Source organism: Chionomys nivalis, chromosome 13 (genome assembly GCF_950005125.1).
Source record: "Chionomys nivalis chromosome 13, mChiNiv1.1, whole genome shotgun sequence".
NCBI classification, from domain to species: Eukaryota; Metazoa; Chordata; class Mammalia; order Rodentia; family Cricetidae; genus Chionomys; species Chionomys nivalis.
The window spans coordinates 47,995,552-48,011,677 of record NC_080098.1 but is presented as its reverse complement, the minus strand read 5'-3'; positions in this window follow the sequence as shown (position 1 = coordinate 48,011,677).

The following is a 16,126-nucleotide window of genomic DNA, read 5'->3' as shown; positions in this document are numbered from 1 at the left end:
TTTCTCTCTTCCCTCCCCTTCCCTCTTCTCTCAATAATCTCTCCAGTTAAGCTCAGTATGCACGGCATGTTTGTCTGTCCCTGACCCACCCCCACCCCGTGGGCTCCCTCCCTCGCAGAACAACACCTACCTCACCACAGACAAAGAAACTGAGGATATCTTAGTCACTGCCCTATTGCTGTAAGGAAACACCGTGTTCAAGGCAACTCATAAAAGGAAGCCTTAAATTGGGGGCTTGCTTACGGTTTCCTTTAATCCGTTATCATACTGGTAGGGAGAGCATCATAGCACGTGTGGTTCTGGACCAGGAACTGAGAAGTGCATCCTTAGAGACAGGGCCTGGTGTGGGCATTTGAAACCTCAGAGCCCACCCTCAGTGCCCCAACCCCTGATTCTTCCAAACCTCTCAAGTAATGACACTCCCTGGTGACTGAGTATTCAAATGTATGAGTCTATGGGGCCATTCTTATTCAAATTACCACAGAACAGGAGGGGGAGACAGGGAGGGCCTTACCTGGGAGGAAGAAGAGGAAGAAGAGTAGGGAAGAGGGGAAAGGATATTTTATTTAACATTTTGTTCTTTATATATTTTGGAGATCAGACCTTTGTCTGATGCGGGGTTGGTGAAGATCTTCTCCCATTCAGTAGGATGCCTTTTTGTCTTAATGACAATGTCTTTTGCTTTACAGAAGCTTCTCAGTTTCAGGAGGTCCCATTCATTCACTGTTGCTCTTGTTGTCTGTACTACTGGGGTTATACGTAGGAGGTGTTCTCCTCTGCTCATGTGTTGCAGTCTACTTCCCACTCTCTCTTCTATCAGGTTCAGTGTGATTGGATTTATATTGAGGTCTTTAATCCATTTGGATTTGAGTTTTGTGCATGGTGATAGATATGGATCTATTTTTATTCTTCTACAGGTTGACATCCATTTATGCCAGCACCATTTGTTGAAGATGCTTTCTCGAATATCACCATAGAATCTTCGTCCGGCGACGGATGGAGATAAAGACAGAGACCCTCATCAGAGCAACGGACTCAACTCCCAAGGTCCAGTTGAAGAGCACAAGGAGGGAGAAGATGAGCAAGGAAGTCTGGACTGCGAGGGGTTCGTTCACCCACTGAGACAGTGTGCCTGTTCTAATGGGAGTTCATCAAATCCAGCTGGACCAGGACTGAATGCGATCTGATCAAACTGGACTCTCTGAATGTGGCTGACAATGGGGACTGACTGAGAAGCCATTGATAAAGGAACTGGGACTTGTTTCTACTGCATGTACTAGCTTTTTGGGACCCTAGTCTATTTGAATGCAAAGTTTCCTAGGTCTGGATATGGGGGTGGGGGGGGCTTGGACTTCCCACAGGGCAGGATTTCCTGCCCTCTCTTAAGGAGGGAGGGGGAGGGGGGAGGGTGACTGGGGGAGCGCAAGGGGAATGGGAGGAGGGGAGGAAGTGTAAATTTTTGAATGGATAAAAATTAAAAATTAAGCCAGGCGGTGGTGGCGCACGCCTTTAATCCCAGCACTCGGGAGGCAGAGGCAGGCAGATCTCTGGGAGTTCAAGGCCAGCCTGATCTACAAGAGCTAGTTCCAGGACAGGCTCCAAAGCTACAGAGAAACCCTGTCTCGAAAAACCAAAATAAATAAATAAATTAATTAATTAATTAAAAATAAATAAATAAAAGCAACAAAAAAAAAACCAATTTGTTAAGTTGATTTGCAACCTTGAGACCTATCCCTATTGTGTGCACCCCTTGCACTCTTTCTTGAGCACTGAAGACTGCAGAAATGGGTTGATCCACATGTTTCCTGACAGCACTCTTTGTTGATTTCCTGGTAATTCAAATTTGGTTGATCCTGGGGATTGCCTCTTTGCCACATATCAACTTCTCAGTCTGTCAAAGAGATTGTTACGCTTTTCTTAGCAAAGCCATATCTAACTTGATGTCAATAATTCATGTGATAGCAGGAAAGGTCTATAGTTTTTCACAGAAAGGAAAATGGAGGTGTCAGGTAGGATTGCAGCACTGACAACCTCTAACCTCATCTGGTTTAAATTTCTAGCTGCTCTACCTGTTTCTTTAACAAAGGACTCTGTGCGGTTCAATATTTAGCAAATTAATGAGTTTCCTCTATTTTGATTTATTTTAGAGAAAGCATTATCAAAATATTTAAACAACTTTGATTCTATAAATATTCTAATGGAGCTCAAATTTTACATTAGTCATTACTATAGCAACACCTAGGGATGTGAAGGTATCATGCTTACGGCTCTACGAATCCTCAGGGTACCAAATTGATACCAAAATCTTATTAAATGCACCCTGACACGGCACAGAAACCTGAGGGGTTTCGTTGCCAGGGAACCTTGTTATCAAAGCCCTTTCTCTGGAGCTGACAATGATCTTAGAGCAACAGCATCACCACGAAATGCCAGTTACCATGGTTGAAAATGCCCTGTAAGTCTCTGTTTAAAAGAGACAGGCGAGTGCTGGGGATGAAGCTCAGTGGGTAGAATGCCTGCCTAGTATGCAGGAAGCCCAGGAATGGATCCCCAGCTCTGCATGAACTGGGCAACTTCTCTATAGCTCCAATATCATATTTATATTTCCAGTTAACCACTCAGCTGTTAATATGAGGACCACCATTAAACATAGAGCCGGAAGTACAAGGACTGCCAAAAGCCCAGGTGGTTAAGAAACATTCACAGCCCCAGACTCCAAAACAGACTTTAACATAACAGGTTAAACTGCATATTAAGGTAATACCATGATGCTAAAGAGAACAAGTGCTTCAGGCAAAACACTGAGGGGTCTAATAATTCCCCTTTCCAATAATTTCCCATTCTTTTCTTCCTTCCTCCCCACCGTCTTCTATTCCAACACTATACTATCGTAATCATAAGCTTTTAATATATTTAAATGTATTTCTTTTCAAACATTTTTTATAAGCTCCATGGAGCCAATTGGACCTATTAAAATGGACCAGACTCTTCCAGAATAAGTATCATTTAATTCTTCCCTTATCATTCCTGATCTCGGGAACCTCTGAGAAATTCCCTCCTCCACCCCCAAAAGGACCCTCCATCTTCCATCTTGGGACACTTCTCCCTCAATCACCAGGATCTAAAATTTTTCCAGAAATAATTTTCTGCCTTTCCAGCATCTTGTGAGGTCCAAGCTGCCAGCCACCCAGTTCCACAAAGCCCGAAAAAACACGAAAGTAATCAGCCACCCCAGGACATGGTCAAGCACCTCAACTCTCCGACACCCACAAAATCTGCAAAAAGCAGTCTCGAGAGACCTGACAACACCCACAAAATCAGCAGGAAGCAGTCACGAGAGACCTGATGACGCCCCATTCCCACCCATTAAAGACCCCAAACTCCCCAAATTTTTATAATAAACAAAAGGGTAGAATGTTATGATTTTAGCCAACCACCATGGCTGGCACTTCTGGGTTCCAGGGACACACATGTGTGGACAAGCCCTCAGGCAAAAATATCTAGCTGCCCCAGGGACCTTAAAAGGCCCTGCATGACCCACATGCAGCATGGTTGCATCACCTACGTATGACCCAGCTACATAAGCCCTTGAATGTATGCACAAGCTCCGTCATCTGCATATGATGTAGCGACATCATCCCCCTGTGCGCTTGCACTAGGCAGCCTTTAAAAGCTGGACGCGCCATCTTCAGCCCACTCTTTCTGCACACCGACTTCACCAGGCCTGTACACATCTCCTCTAATAAACTCCTAAGCAGGTTTGTTGCATGTTTTGTGTTTCCTTCTCACTCCCACCATGAAGGTAAGAGGACCGGAAGTTCAAGACCATCCTCAAATGCCTAAGGAGTTGGAGGTCAGCCTACATTACATGGAACTCTTCAGAAACAAAGGGAGGGTATGTGATCAGGATACAGGATACCTTTTCCTCTTTTTAGCTTTATCAAATATATTACTTGAACCTTTTTTATTCATTTGATGATTCTGAGATAGAAATAAGTTCCGCCGGTGGCATTGCAAGGCGTGCTGGCAAAAACTGCCCTTTGAGAAGGAGTTCACTCACTTTCCAGATGAGGCACAGCGAATCAAAGTCTTTCTTTTTTCCTGATAAATGCCTACAGCCCAACACATAGCCTTCACAAAGAGCAAACAGGCCCTCCTCAACGTGCCCCTTCCACAGGTGTCAGCACACCTACATTCCTGGCAATTGTGCTCCTCACCCTGGCCCCTGACTGCAGTCACTGATTTCACCAGCACTGGCTCTCCTTGTTCTTTGTAGCACTAGCTCCTTGGAGAACTTGAGAAAGAAAGGCTGTCTGGGCAGTGGGTATCATGCTGTCACGGGACCTAAGGCAACACTTCACATTTCTACGTAGGAGGGATGCACACTTCCATTCATTTCCTCTGATTGGCAGGGTGAGGTACCATCTCTTCCAAGACACTCATTCTTAAGACCCCTGTCATAATCATTCTCATCTCGACCTTCCCGTACTCCTTTGTTCACAAGCACTGTACGAGTAGGAATATCTACCCTGAAGATATGTGTATCTTTAGAATAAATCCCACACATGTTCTATAAGTGTTCCTTAGCTACATAAAGCTTCAAAAGTTTAGACTACAGATGTAGCTAAGCATGAGTGTACTAGTCTAGCATGTACAGGGCCATAGGCTCAATTACTGAGGTGAGAGAAAGTTCAGGATGATTGTGTAAGCATCCTATCAGTGTAACAGTGGGTAGCCTTCTTTGCAAGACCTTTCTTGTCATCCCAGCCCCACGGTTTCATTGTGGTCAATGAGAAGCCCACTCATCACCTCAAACGACCCAATCAAGACACTCCCTTACTGGCTCACCCAGCTGCTTGGGTTTCAGTTGATTCGAGATGTAGTCAAGGTGACAACCAAGATTAGTCATCATAGAAGGGTAAGACATTTTATCAGCGACAAAAATGTATTTTGTGCGTCTATGTAGTGTAGTGGGATTCAACTGTAAATTTATTGCTGATTCTTCAGCTCAGAACATGGTACATGTCAATAGAAGGTGCTGGATTAATGACAAGTGAGTGTGTGCATGATAATTGGGATATAAATGTCGGAGCAGTAGAATTGAGTATATTTCTACAAACATGCTATCTGTGGCTCCTTGTCTTTCCAGTGAATGTTTATATGATAAATTACTTAATAATCATGACTTTCTTTAGTTACCTAGCAACATAGTTAAAGAGCTTTACCTGCATCTAATTGACCTGTTTCTTTCTAACTGGGGGATTATTATTGCCAATACTGAAATGTACATGTCACATTTGTGCAGAAATGGTTCCTTGTGAGGATTCTGCCTGTTCTTGATGGATTACGCCACCTTTGGAAACCAAGTTAGAGACCATAAATGGGATTTCTTTTGTGCAGAGAGGTGACTTCAAGACAGGGCTCCTCTGTGTAACCTTGACTGTCCTGGAACTTACTACATAGATCAGGCTGGCCTCAAACTCAGAGATCCACCTGGGACTAAAGGTGTGTGCCACCACTGCCTAACAATGTTTTTTAAATAGAATATCTTTATTAATTCCTTGAGAATTTGATACATGCATATGTAATTGGAGGCTGCATGTTCATCCCCAACCTCCCAGACCAGAAATAATCACATAGAAACTGTAATTAAAGCACTGCTTGGCCAACACTTAGGCATATTGCTAGCTAGCTCTTAAATCTTAAACCAGCAAGGTTCTTGTGGGTATCTCTCTCCTTTGGCAGCTACATGGTATCTCCTTGACTCTGCATACGTTCTCCTCCTCTATCTGCTTGGAGTTCCCACCTTGCCCTATTCTGTACTGCAATAGGTCCAAAGCAGCTTCTTTATTAATCCATGGTTTTCACAGCATACAGAGGGAAATCCTACATCACCTCCCCCTTTCTGTCTAAATAACAAGGAAGGTTTTAACTTTAACATAGTAAGATTACATACAACAAAAATAGTTACCAACCAAGAATTACAATTACAATATTTAGTCCATTTACATTTGGCAAATTAAGAAAAATACCCTATCACTACCCTACCTTTGTGAGTCTAAAGTTTTATATATAATTTATCTTTTATCATAACTAAAGAAAACTATAATTATAACTATTCTTCAACTCCATCAGAAAACCTAGAAGGATATAATATTACCTAAGTTAACAGGAAGTGCATTGTAAGCAACTTCCAAAACTCTAGAATTAACAGAGAAATTTCACTGCCTAGACAGTCACTCAAAGTTCTTCTGTATCATTGGGGAATCCATCTTCAGCCTACAGGGAGACTTTTCCATGAAGCAGGAAATTTGAAAGTCAGTTACACCTATATTGGTAGTTTGTCGATCACTTTCTTTTGTTTCCTGAAAAATGTCTGGCAGTCTCTTTCATGAAGCAGGAATCCTGAAGGACTGTCTCACTTTCTTTAGGCAACTTCAGCAATCATTTTCCTATGGGTCCTGCATGTCTAGTTTGTACAGCATAACATCAGGAAGTCCAGGCAAGAACAGTTTCTTGCTTGAATGGCTAACAAACTCCATAAGGAGCCTCTTCAATGCCCATCATCCTCTTGAAATAGATTAGTGCTGCCAGAAAGATCTGTCCCACTGTCATGAAAAGTCCTAAGTTTTTAAACATTTTAAATGTCATATTCTGAAAGTCTTTGAAATGTTTGAATAATAACTATCTTTCTGAAATGTATTTCTGTACATCTAAAAAACCTAACTAACACAATTACATGCTTGACTATTATAGATGACTATCTATTAGCCTATATTTCTTAATTATTCATTACATTTTTAAATGAGCTGAACAAGCACAATACCTTATACATACAACAAAATTGATCTCAAATTTTCATCAATAAATCAAGATCCATACCAATGCAAAGTATTTATCTCTATAGTATGTCCCCCTTTAAATGTAAGCAAACATTTGTAAACAATCATTTAGGGAATTTGGGCATAGTTCTCTCCAAACTGCTTCCTGCTTTTTGTTGGGCAAAGTAATTTTGGGTGTTCACAGTGACCTTTTGAGGGGTCTTGGTCCATCAAACTATATTATCCTAGAAGGAATCCACAGGTTCTCATCTTCTGTGGAAACAAAAGCAGAACCTTTTTTCAAAACAGCAGATCTTTAGACCCACATTTTGAAGTCAAGATATCTCTAAAATATAAATGTTGGTTTAGCTTAGCAGCCCATGCAATGAAATGTCTCTGTATAGCTCATTCATAGTCAAAAATTTAAATAAAACACAAAATTTACATAATCCAACTCTCTGTATATATTCCATCTTTATGTGGCTTATTTTTTTACTCCTTTAATCCATGACTATCTATACTCTGTCTCTTTAAAGACTTTGTTCTATTTTTCTATATTCTTTTTCTTCTCTTAAGCCTACATACATTTATCCAACACTGTAACCCATTTAAAGGTCTTTTCAATCTAATTTGACTCTATTATATATCTGTAATCTTTTTCTTACCAGGACCACTTCTTAAAATGCTAAGTGATGTGGTTAGAATGAAGGCTGCTTTGCCTTTTGGTTCCACCCAGTCTAACATGACAGAGGTCCATTCAGCTCCAACTCTCTGAGCTCTGCCCACAGCCCCATCTCCAGGCACAGAGCAGGTCTATGTTGCCATTAGCAAGTTGTAGCACTCTGCTCACAAACCCCATTCAAGTGCTTGGTCTCCTGAAAGAATCAAGGCTGTTTGTGCAACTAGCATAAACCAGGAAGCCTTTTGAAAGGAGCCAAACATCTTTTGCTGTCTATGCTATGTCAAGAAGACCTCTCTTAAAGGAGCCATGGAGCCCCTGCTCTCTGCCAGCAAACAGAGCTCATCTGGAGGGGGAAAAAATTGTGGCTATAAGGAAGCTGCAATAAATTCTGTTCTTTTGTGTCTATAATTCCTTTCCAAGCTCTTTCAGGGATTATATGGATATAGTTGTCCATATTGTGGCACCAATCTGTAGTTGGAGGCTGCTTGTTCGTTCCCGGCTACCCAGACCTGAAATAATCACATAGAAACTGTATTAATTAAAACATTGCCTGGCCAATCACTTAGGCATATTGCTAGCTAGCTCTTAAATCTTAAATTAACCCATCTCTATTCATCTGTGCATCACCACAAGGTTGTGGCATACCAGCAAAGTTCTGGTGGGCTTCTGTGGGTATCTTTCTCCTTTGGCACTATATGGCATCTCCTTGACTCTGCCTACTCTCTCCTCCTCTATCTGCTTGGAATTCCCACCTTGACCTATTCTGCACTGCAATAGACCCAAAGCAGCTTCTTTGTTAGCTAGTAGTATTCATGGCATACAGAGGGGAATTCCACATCATGCATATAATATATTTTTATTGTATTTAAGTCTCATTCTTCCCTCTAGCCCCTTCCATATGCCTTCAATTTCCGCAGCCCTGCCGCTCGTATTACAACACCTCCTCTCCTCTCACCTTCATGTCCTTTTTTTTTTCTTTTGAGATAACCTCTCTCTATGTAGACCAGTCTGGTCTCAAATTCACAGAGATCTGTCTCTGTCCCCTGAGTACTGGGATTAAAGGTAGGTGCCTGGAACCTCCACTCACCCCTGCTTGGTCCCAGAAAGCCCTATTCCTGTCTCTTTATTTCTCCAAACCCCACTCACTCAGAGAGTCTCTTAATCAAGAAAAGGTACCAAAAAGTCTTAGTGACTATTGCAACTTGCTCCTCTGATGCCCACCTAGAGCTCGTTTTTGACCATACTTGAGGAACAATCCCAGCCTGTGGCAGATACATCATCACCCCTCACCTACAACCTTTAAAATCTACCTGCTTTAGTTCAGGAATGCAAATTCTCTGGCCTCAATCTCTGGGACTAGAGACCCTGCTATTACTGTCTATGTGTCACTTTCATTGGTTAATAAAGGAACTTCTTTGGGCCTATGGCAGAGCTATAGGGGAACAGAGCTAGGCAGGGAAAACTAAATGGAATGCTGGGAAGAAGAGGCAGAGAGAGACCCCATGGAGCCGCCAGAGTCAGACATGCTGAATCTTTGCTGGTAAACGACTGCCATGTGACAATACACAGATTGCTAGAAATGGGTTAAATTAATGTAAGAGTTAGCCAATAAGATGCTAGAGCTAATGGGCCAATCTGTGATTTAATAAATACAGTTTCTGTGTGGTTATTTTGGGGCTAAGCTAGCAGGGCAGCCAGGAACTGGGCAGCAGGACAAACAAGCGGGTCTTCCTCCTACAACCCTGGTCTTGAACTTATGATCCTCTTGTCTTCATTCCCAAGTGCTACTGTTACAGATTTACAGATGTATGCCACCACTCTTGGCTACAATGGCATACTTTAGACAAAATATTTAGTCACATCAAATATTTTTAATAAGGACCCAGTGACAGTCTAAGCAGTAGACATAAGACTCCATTCTTAGCTGGGTATGGTAGCACATGCCTTTAATCCCAGCACTCAGGAGACAGAGTTCAAGGCCAGCCAGGTCTACAGAGTGAGTTCTAGGACAATGCGGGATATACAGAGAAACCCTGCCTCAAAAAACAAAACAACAACAACAACAAAGACTCCAATCTGAGCTGGGCCTGTCCTGTTATTTTAGCTACTCAGGAAGCTGAGGCAGGAGAATTATAAGTTCAAGGCCTTCCTGGGTAACTTAGAGAAATCCTGTTTCAAAATAAAAAAATTAAAAGGCAGCTGGAGAGATTGATTAGTGGTACAGTGGTAGAATACCACTTACAGAAGGTGTTGTGTTCAATCTTCATCAACACACACACACACACACACTGAGAGAAATAGGGGAGACAGAAACAGCAAAAGTCAGAGACAGAGGGACAGAGAATTCACCCTGGACAGTTGGACAGAGCATCTGTTCAGATGCAGCTCTACATCCTTCAGGATGTGTCTTTGACACTTTTCCTGATGTGTGAAGAATGCCCATCTCTATAGTAGAAAAAAGGAAGGTTCAGTGTAGCAGTAGAGAGATGTGGGGAAGAAATGAGAGAAGTAGGGAGAGAGGAAGAGACACAGAGGGGGAGACAAAGAGAGGCTAGAAGGACAGTGAAAGAAGAGAAAAGGGAAGACAGAAAGAAGCAATAGTTTGGGTGCCTGGGACTCCAGTAGCTCTGACCTCCCTCTCCACTCTTCAGATAAATATCCTTTGGTGGGAATGGGGTGCCAAAGAAATGGCTCAGCAATTAAGAGCACATTCTGTTCTTCCCAGAAACCCGCGTTCAGTTACCAGTGCCCACACAAAGCAGTTCATAAACCACCTCTAACAGCTCTAGAGGATCCAACACTCTCACTCTCCTCTGGCCTCCATGGGCACCACACTTGCATATTTGCAGACAGACTCGTGTCCACATAAATAAACCCAAAATAAAATCACTCTTTGCACCCCCCACACCAAGTTTGGTTTGTCTTCTGTCATTTGCTGTCCTGTCTGAGATCTCTCTCTCCCCATGCTCTTTGCTCCCCTCCTTGGTCTCAGCCATCTACTCTGGTGCTTCTGCAGCCCTTGTAGACCACATAACATGCCAGTCCACACCCTGTGCCACCTGCATCCTCCCAGACCTCACTGTCTGCCTCCTGCCCTGTGTACTGCAGGAGAGAGTTTAGTCACTTAGAGCTGTGCTTCTCAAAGTTTAGTGTAGCAGGTACATAGATTCCTATCTTGTCATCTCTTTAGACATCACAATTCCAAATGCTGTTGCACAAAACACAAGGAAATGCAAAATGGGTGCTTTTCTTTCCTCTGATGAAAACCACAAATCTTTGTCTCTCATCAAAAAGGAAGAAAGAGAAGAGTAACCTGGGACAAGAGACTCCTGGAAGGAAAGTTTATCCCTAGAAGGGAACCCCTTGCTGATTGATCTCCTCTGGTTGGGACAACTGAGGTTAAACCTCAGTTCCTTCCTTCTGCTTTGGAATTTCATCTTTTAAATATTTAATCGCTGCCATATGTGAGCCACAGCATGACCAAACATTTTGCTTGAAGTAGAACTGACAAAATAATCAGATCTTCTCTCTCAGTTTACGTTCCGGCCAACAACACACACTCTTAACAAGTGTACACAAATTGAGGCGCTCGAAGTTATAAAATCGTGAGTGGGTGACACTGCGCTAAAGATGGCCCCAAGGGAAGTTGATGCGGACTTAAACTACTACGGCTTCTCACCCTAGATTCTCACTGTTCCAGCTCCCTGGTTCTGCCTTTGTCTCAGGTAGCTTCATATCTGATCAGCCTCTATTCCCACCTCGTCACTGTCTCCTGTGATCTAAATCCAGTCCCCTCGCATAACACAAGAAACCCCTGAGCTCTCCTCCCGGGGGAGCCCAGGGAACAAACTTGCACAACAAAACTGTCTGGAAAGAGGTTTATCCCTCCACCCCCATCCCCACATAATCAAACAGAAGAAATCCATTTCTGATGATTTAATTAAGCTGTCAGTCAAGAAGTATTTGGTGAGAGTTACTTTGGTACCCTCAGGAGGAAGTATGTGCCATGGACAACCAAGGAAGACAGGGCCAAAGGCATCAGAGTCAGCCCAAAGCACCAAGCGAAACCTCACAAGTAGGCGAATATCATCTACTTTCTTCCTTTCCCAGTGGTCCCCTGTCCTCTCTACAGTTGTGCGTTTCCTAATACAACCAGCATTTCCATACTGTCCCAGGCTAGACCACAGATCTTCAATTCATGCATCCCTGCATAAGCATACTTCTTCATTCAGTGTATGGATATTGGGAACCCACTGTAGTGTAGGCTGCAATAATGATGCACAGTCAACAATAGCAGTCACAGGGACCTTAAAGGACCCCATATCCTAGGAGGTATAGACAGGGAGAAAGAAGTACACAATAAACTCTGAATACTGAAAACTTGATAACTACACTGAAGAAGAATGAACTGAATTGAAGGCATGGAGAGTAGAGAAACATGAGTTATTTAATAGGGTGGGGCAGGAAAAATAAACTACTCACTTTCCACCACGATGACAAAACATCCAAGCTAGTCAACTTATAAAGCTAAAAGGCCAACCTTGGCCCATAGTTTTGGAGTTTTCAGTCCATGGTTAGTTTGCTTCATTGCTCTTTGACCTACAGCAATGGGGAAATATGGAAAACAACATGGTAGAAGAATCTATTCAGGGAACCAGTAAGGGAATGTCTCATGATGGCATTCCTGTAATGACCTAAAGTCTCATACTAGGTCCACGTGTTATGGCTTCTGTCCCATTCCAAAATCCACGGGGTGAAAAAAGCCTTAAACGCATGGGCTTTGAAGGACGTTTCAGCAGATCCACATTACAACAAAGCCCTTACTAAAAGTATGGTTTGGGATCAAAGACTTAAAGGAAGAGATGTGTCTTATTTAGAGTTTCTATTGCTGTGAAGAGACACCATACCCACTGTAATCCATATAAAGGAAAACATTTAATTGGAGCCAACTTACAGTTTCAGAGGTTTAGTCCATTATCATCATGACAGGATATATCAACGTGCAGGTAGACACAGTGTTGGAGAAGGAGATAAGAGTTTTACACCTTAATCCATAGGAAGGAGACAGAGTTTGTGATATTGGGAATAGCTTGAGCATATGAGACCTCAAAGCCCAACCCTAGACTGACACACTTCCCCCAACAAGGCTACACCTCCTAATAGTGTCACTCCCTCTGAGAGCCATTTTCTTTCAAACCACCACAGGAAGTTAACTAGGCATGTGAATATGGGTTCATTGTGGAAGAGGTTTCCACCAGAGATATCAAAATGTTAAGGTCTCAAGGCCAGAGAATGTGTGGAACATGTAGATACTTGGAATTCCAGGTGGGAAGGGTTTATGCAGGACCATCCAGTTTCTAAGCCCGGAAGCTCAGCTTCCTCTGTCTATGGATGATCCCTGGAGGGTGGGGAGCTGCTTTGTTCCGTTACAGTGCTGGGGATTAAACCCAAGGACTGGAGTACTCTAGACAGGAGCCCTGCTACTAAGCTAGATCCCCAGCCTGCCCTATACAGTTTGGGGCAGAAGAGTATTATGAGCTGACCTATATTTTAGGAGAAACACATTGCTTGTTGTATCCAGAATAGACATGCTAAGGAACAGGGAGCTAGGTAGAGACCACAGCATGCGTGGGAAGAAGGTAGAGGTACTTCCAAAGATCTTGAGAGATGAATCTGGATTACATATTATGTTTCAAAACCAGATCCAATGGGACTGACTGGAAGAGGGGAAAATACAGGCATGATTCTACAGAGATAATGAGTGTGGGAAAAGTCATGTGTAGGACAGATGATGAATGTGTTGGGAAGAGGAGGGGGAGAGATGGCTCAATAGTTAAGAGTGCTTACTGCTGTTGCACAGCAACCGAGTTAAGTTCAAAGACTAACACTCGAGTCAGGCAGCTGGATCAGGTCCAGCCCCAGGGGAGCTGATGCCTCTGACCTCCATGGATATCTGTACGTACTTGCATATACCTGTAGTAGGAGGCCATTAGTTTGTTCCCAGACACCCAGACCTGAAATAAACACACAGAAACTGTATTAATTAAATTACTGCTTGGCCTATTAGTTCTAGCTTCTTACTGGCTAGCTCTTACACCTTGATTTAACCCATTTCTATTAATCTGTGTATCACCGTGAGGCCATGACTTACTGGTAAGATTCCAGCTGGCAGCTCGCATCTTTCCCCTCTGGCGGCTACATAGCGTCTCCTGACTCCACCTTCTTTCTCTCAGCATTCAGTTTAGTTTTCCCTGCCTAGCTCTACTCTACCGTATCACAGGCCAAGGTAGCTTCTTAGTTCATTAACGAATAAAAGCAACACATATACAGGAGGACTTCGCACACCATATACCCATGCATACATGTAGTTAAAAAACTCTGGAAGACTGTAGTAGTTGCTTTATAACACACAGGCAAACCACAGACAATACATGCTCAGATCAAATCAAATCGAAGTTCTTCCTTGAAACACAAACTCTGCCATGACTTGGATGTTATTTGTCCCTGCCCAAACTCATATTTGGTGACCCTTGAGGGGGATTCAGACAACATAAGTGTCATCATTGATTCCTATAGGTGCTGAGAGTGGAGTTCCAGGACAGGCTCCAAAGCTACAGAGAAACCCTGTCTCAAAAAACAAGAACAAAAGCAAATTTAGTTGGGGAAGTTGGTAAGGGGTTCCCAGAAGACAGGGTTTTCAGCTGAGACTCAAAGGGTAAAAAGATGGAAATCTTCCAGGGGACACGTGGTCCATGGTTTAAGCTTATCAACGATCCTGAGACTTGCTCACACACCCAAAATACAATTATTGTCCCTCGCCTGTGTAACCTGGGCACAGAAAGGAGGGTTTCTGTGTTTAATCTATTGTTCTTCATGTTTGACGTGTTTCACACTAAACCCAAGGGTAATAAGCATTCCTGGCACGTGATCAGCCATGGCTACCAGGGTGGGGTAGCTTCTTGAAAAGTAGCTAGATTAGGGTTATGTTTTGAAAATAGAGCCAATGGGATTGACTCGTGGAGGAGTTTCATGATGGGAAAGGTCAGCTGCTAGAGTCTGGTGCCAGTTGGAGTTTGTGTCTAGGAAAGAGATTTCTCTGCTAACTTATGAGACCATCTCTTATAGTAGATGTCAGAGCCCAGATGAAGAGGACTGGTCAGTGATAGCAAGGGCCAGAGCCCATAGGAGGATGAGGGGTCAGTGGAGGGAAGGACCAGAGCCTAGATAAAGATGACAGGTATAAAAGATCCAGAAGCATAAAAAGTCAGAAGTATAACACGCATGGCTGTGTTTTAAACCTTTGTAAGAAGAATGTGTAAAACAAAATGGCGCAGAGGGAGAAAACACGGGTAAAGGTCGAGAGAGCAATGCATGCCCCTACACCTCCCTAGAGTGGAATTCACATAAATCTAACAGTGGTGCTGTACGTTCAAATGTGTGTGCCTTCTAGAAGAATTCCTGAAAGGGAATTTTAAAAAAATGTAGCCAACAACTGTAGAAAGCAAAGGCAGCTCAATGGAGGGAGAAGAGTCTTTCCAATAAACATTCCTGAAACAGTTGGAGGATCGTGCACAAAAGGAAAAATGCCGACAGACTGGGAAGAGGACTCAGCTGTAAGAGTACCTGTCGCTCCGGCAGAGGACTGGATTTCTCTTACCAGCACCCTCAGCGGGCGGGCGGCTCACACCCTCCTTTAACTCTAGCACTGTGGTATCTGATGCCCTCTGCTGGTCACCTTGAGTACTGCAAACACATTATTAAAAATAATTTAAATAAATAAATTTTGAATGCAGCTAAGCTCAGACTTCATACTTTTCAGGAAATTAACTAAATGGTTCCCAGACATAACTGTAAAATGCGAGAGCAGACAACTCTGAAAAAAAAGCTAAAGAAAACCTAGGTGACTTCAAGTTTGGTGACGAATTTTTTTTTTTGGTTGCTTCCTGGTAGAAAAATATATCCTCAACCAAAGGAGAAATTAAATGGCATATTAGATTTGAGATAAATGATGTTGAAGACATATTGTACCATAACTCAGGAATGCTGCTAAATTGGAACTTAAGATAAAAGGTGGTTTTAGAGATGTGTATGTTAAGAGCCAAAGATTATGCATCAGTATCCTAACCTTCTAATTTAAGATATTATAATAAGAAGAGCAAACCAAACCTAAAACAAGAAGACGGGAGGAACTAAGAAAGACCGGGGAAGAATTTAATGATACAGTGGACATAAAAACAACAGAGAAAATTGGCTTGGAGGACAGTTTAGTGGGTAAGGTACTTGCAAAGCAGAAGGACCTAAGTTCAAATCCCAGAACCCACATAAAGTTGAACTAGTAGAACTCTGATCTCAGTGCTCCCAAGGGGAGAGCAGAGACAGGAAAATTCTGCTCGCCTGGAATACCTCTGTGGTAAGCAAAAGACCCGCCTCAAATAAGGCGGCAGGTGAAGATTGATGCCCCCCGAGGTTGCCCTCTGACCTTCACACATGCACCTGCACTCATGCACAGGAGCACACACACACCACACCACACACGCACACCACGTACATATGTATGTGCACACAAAGATTTCAGAAAATAAATAAAATCAAAAACGTATTCCTTGAGAAGATCAAGAAATCT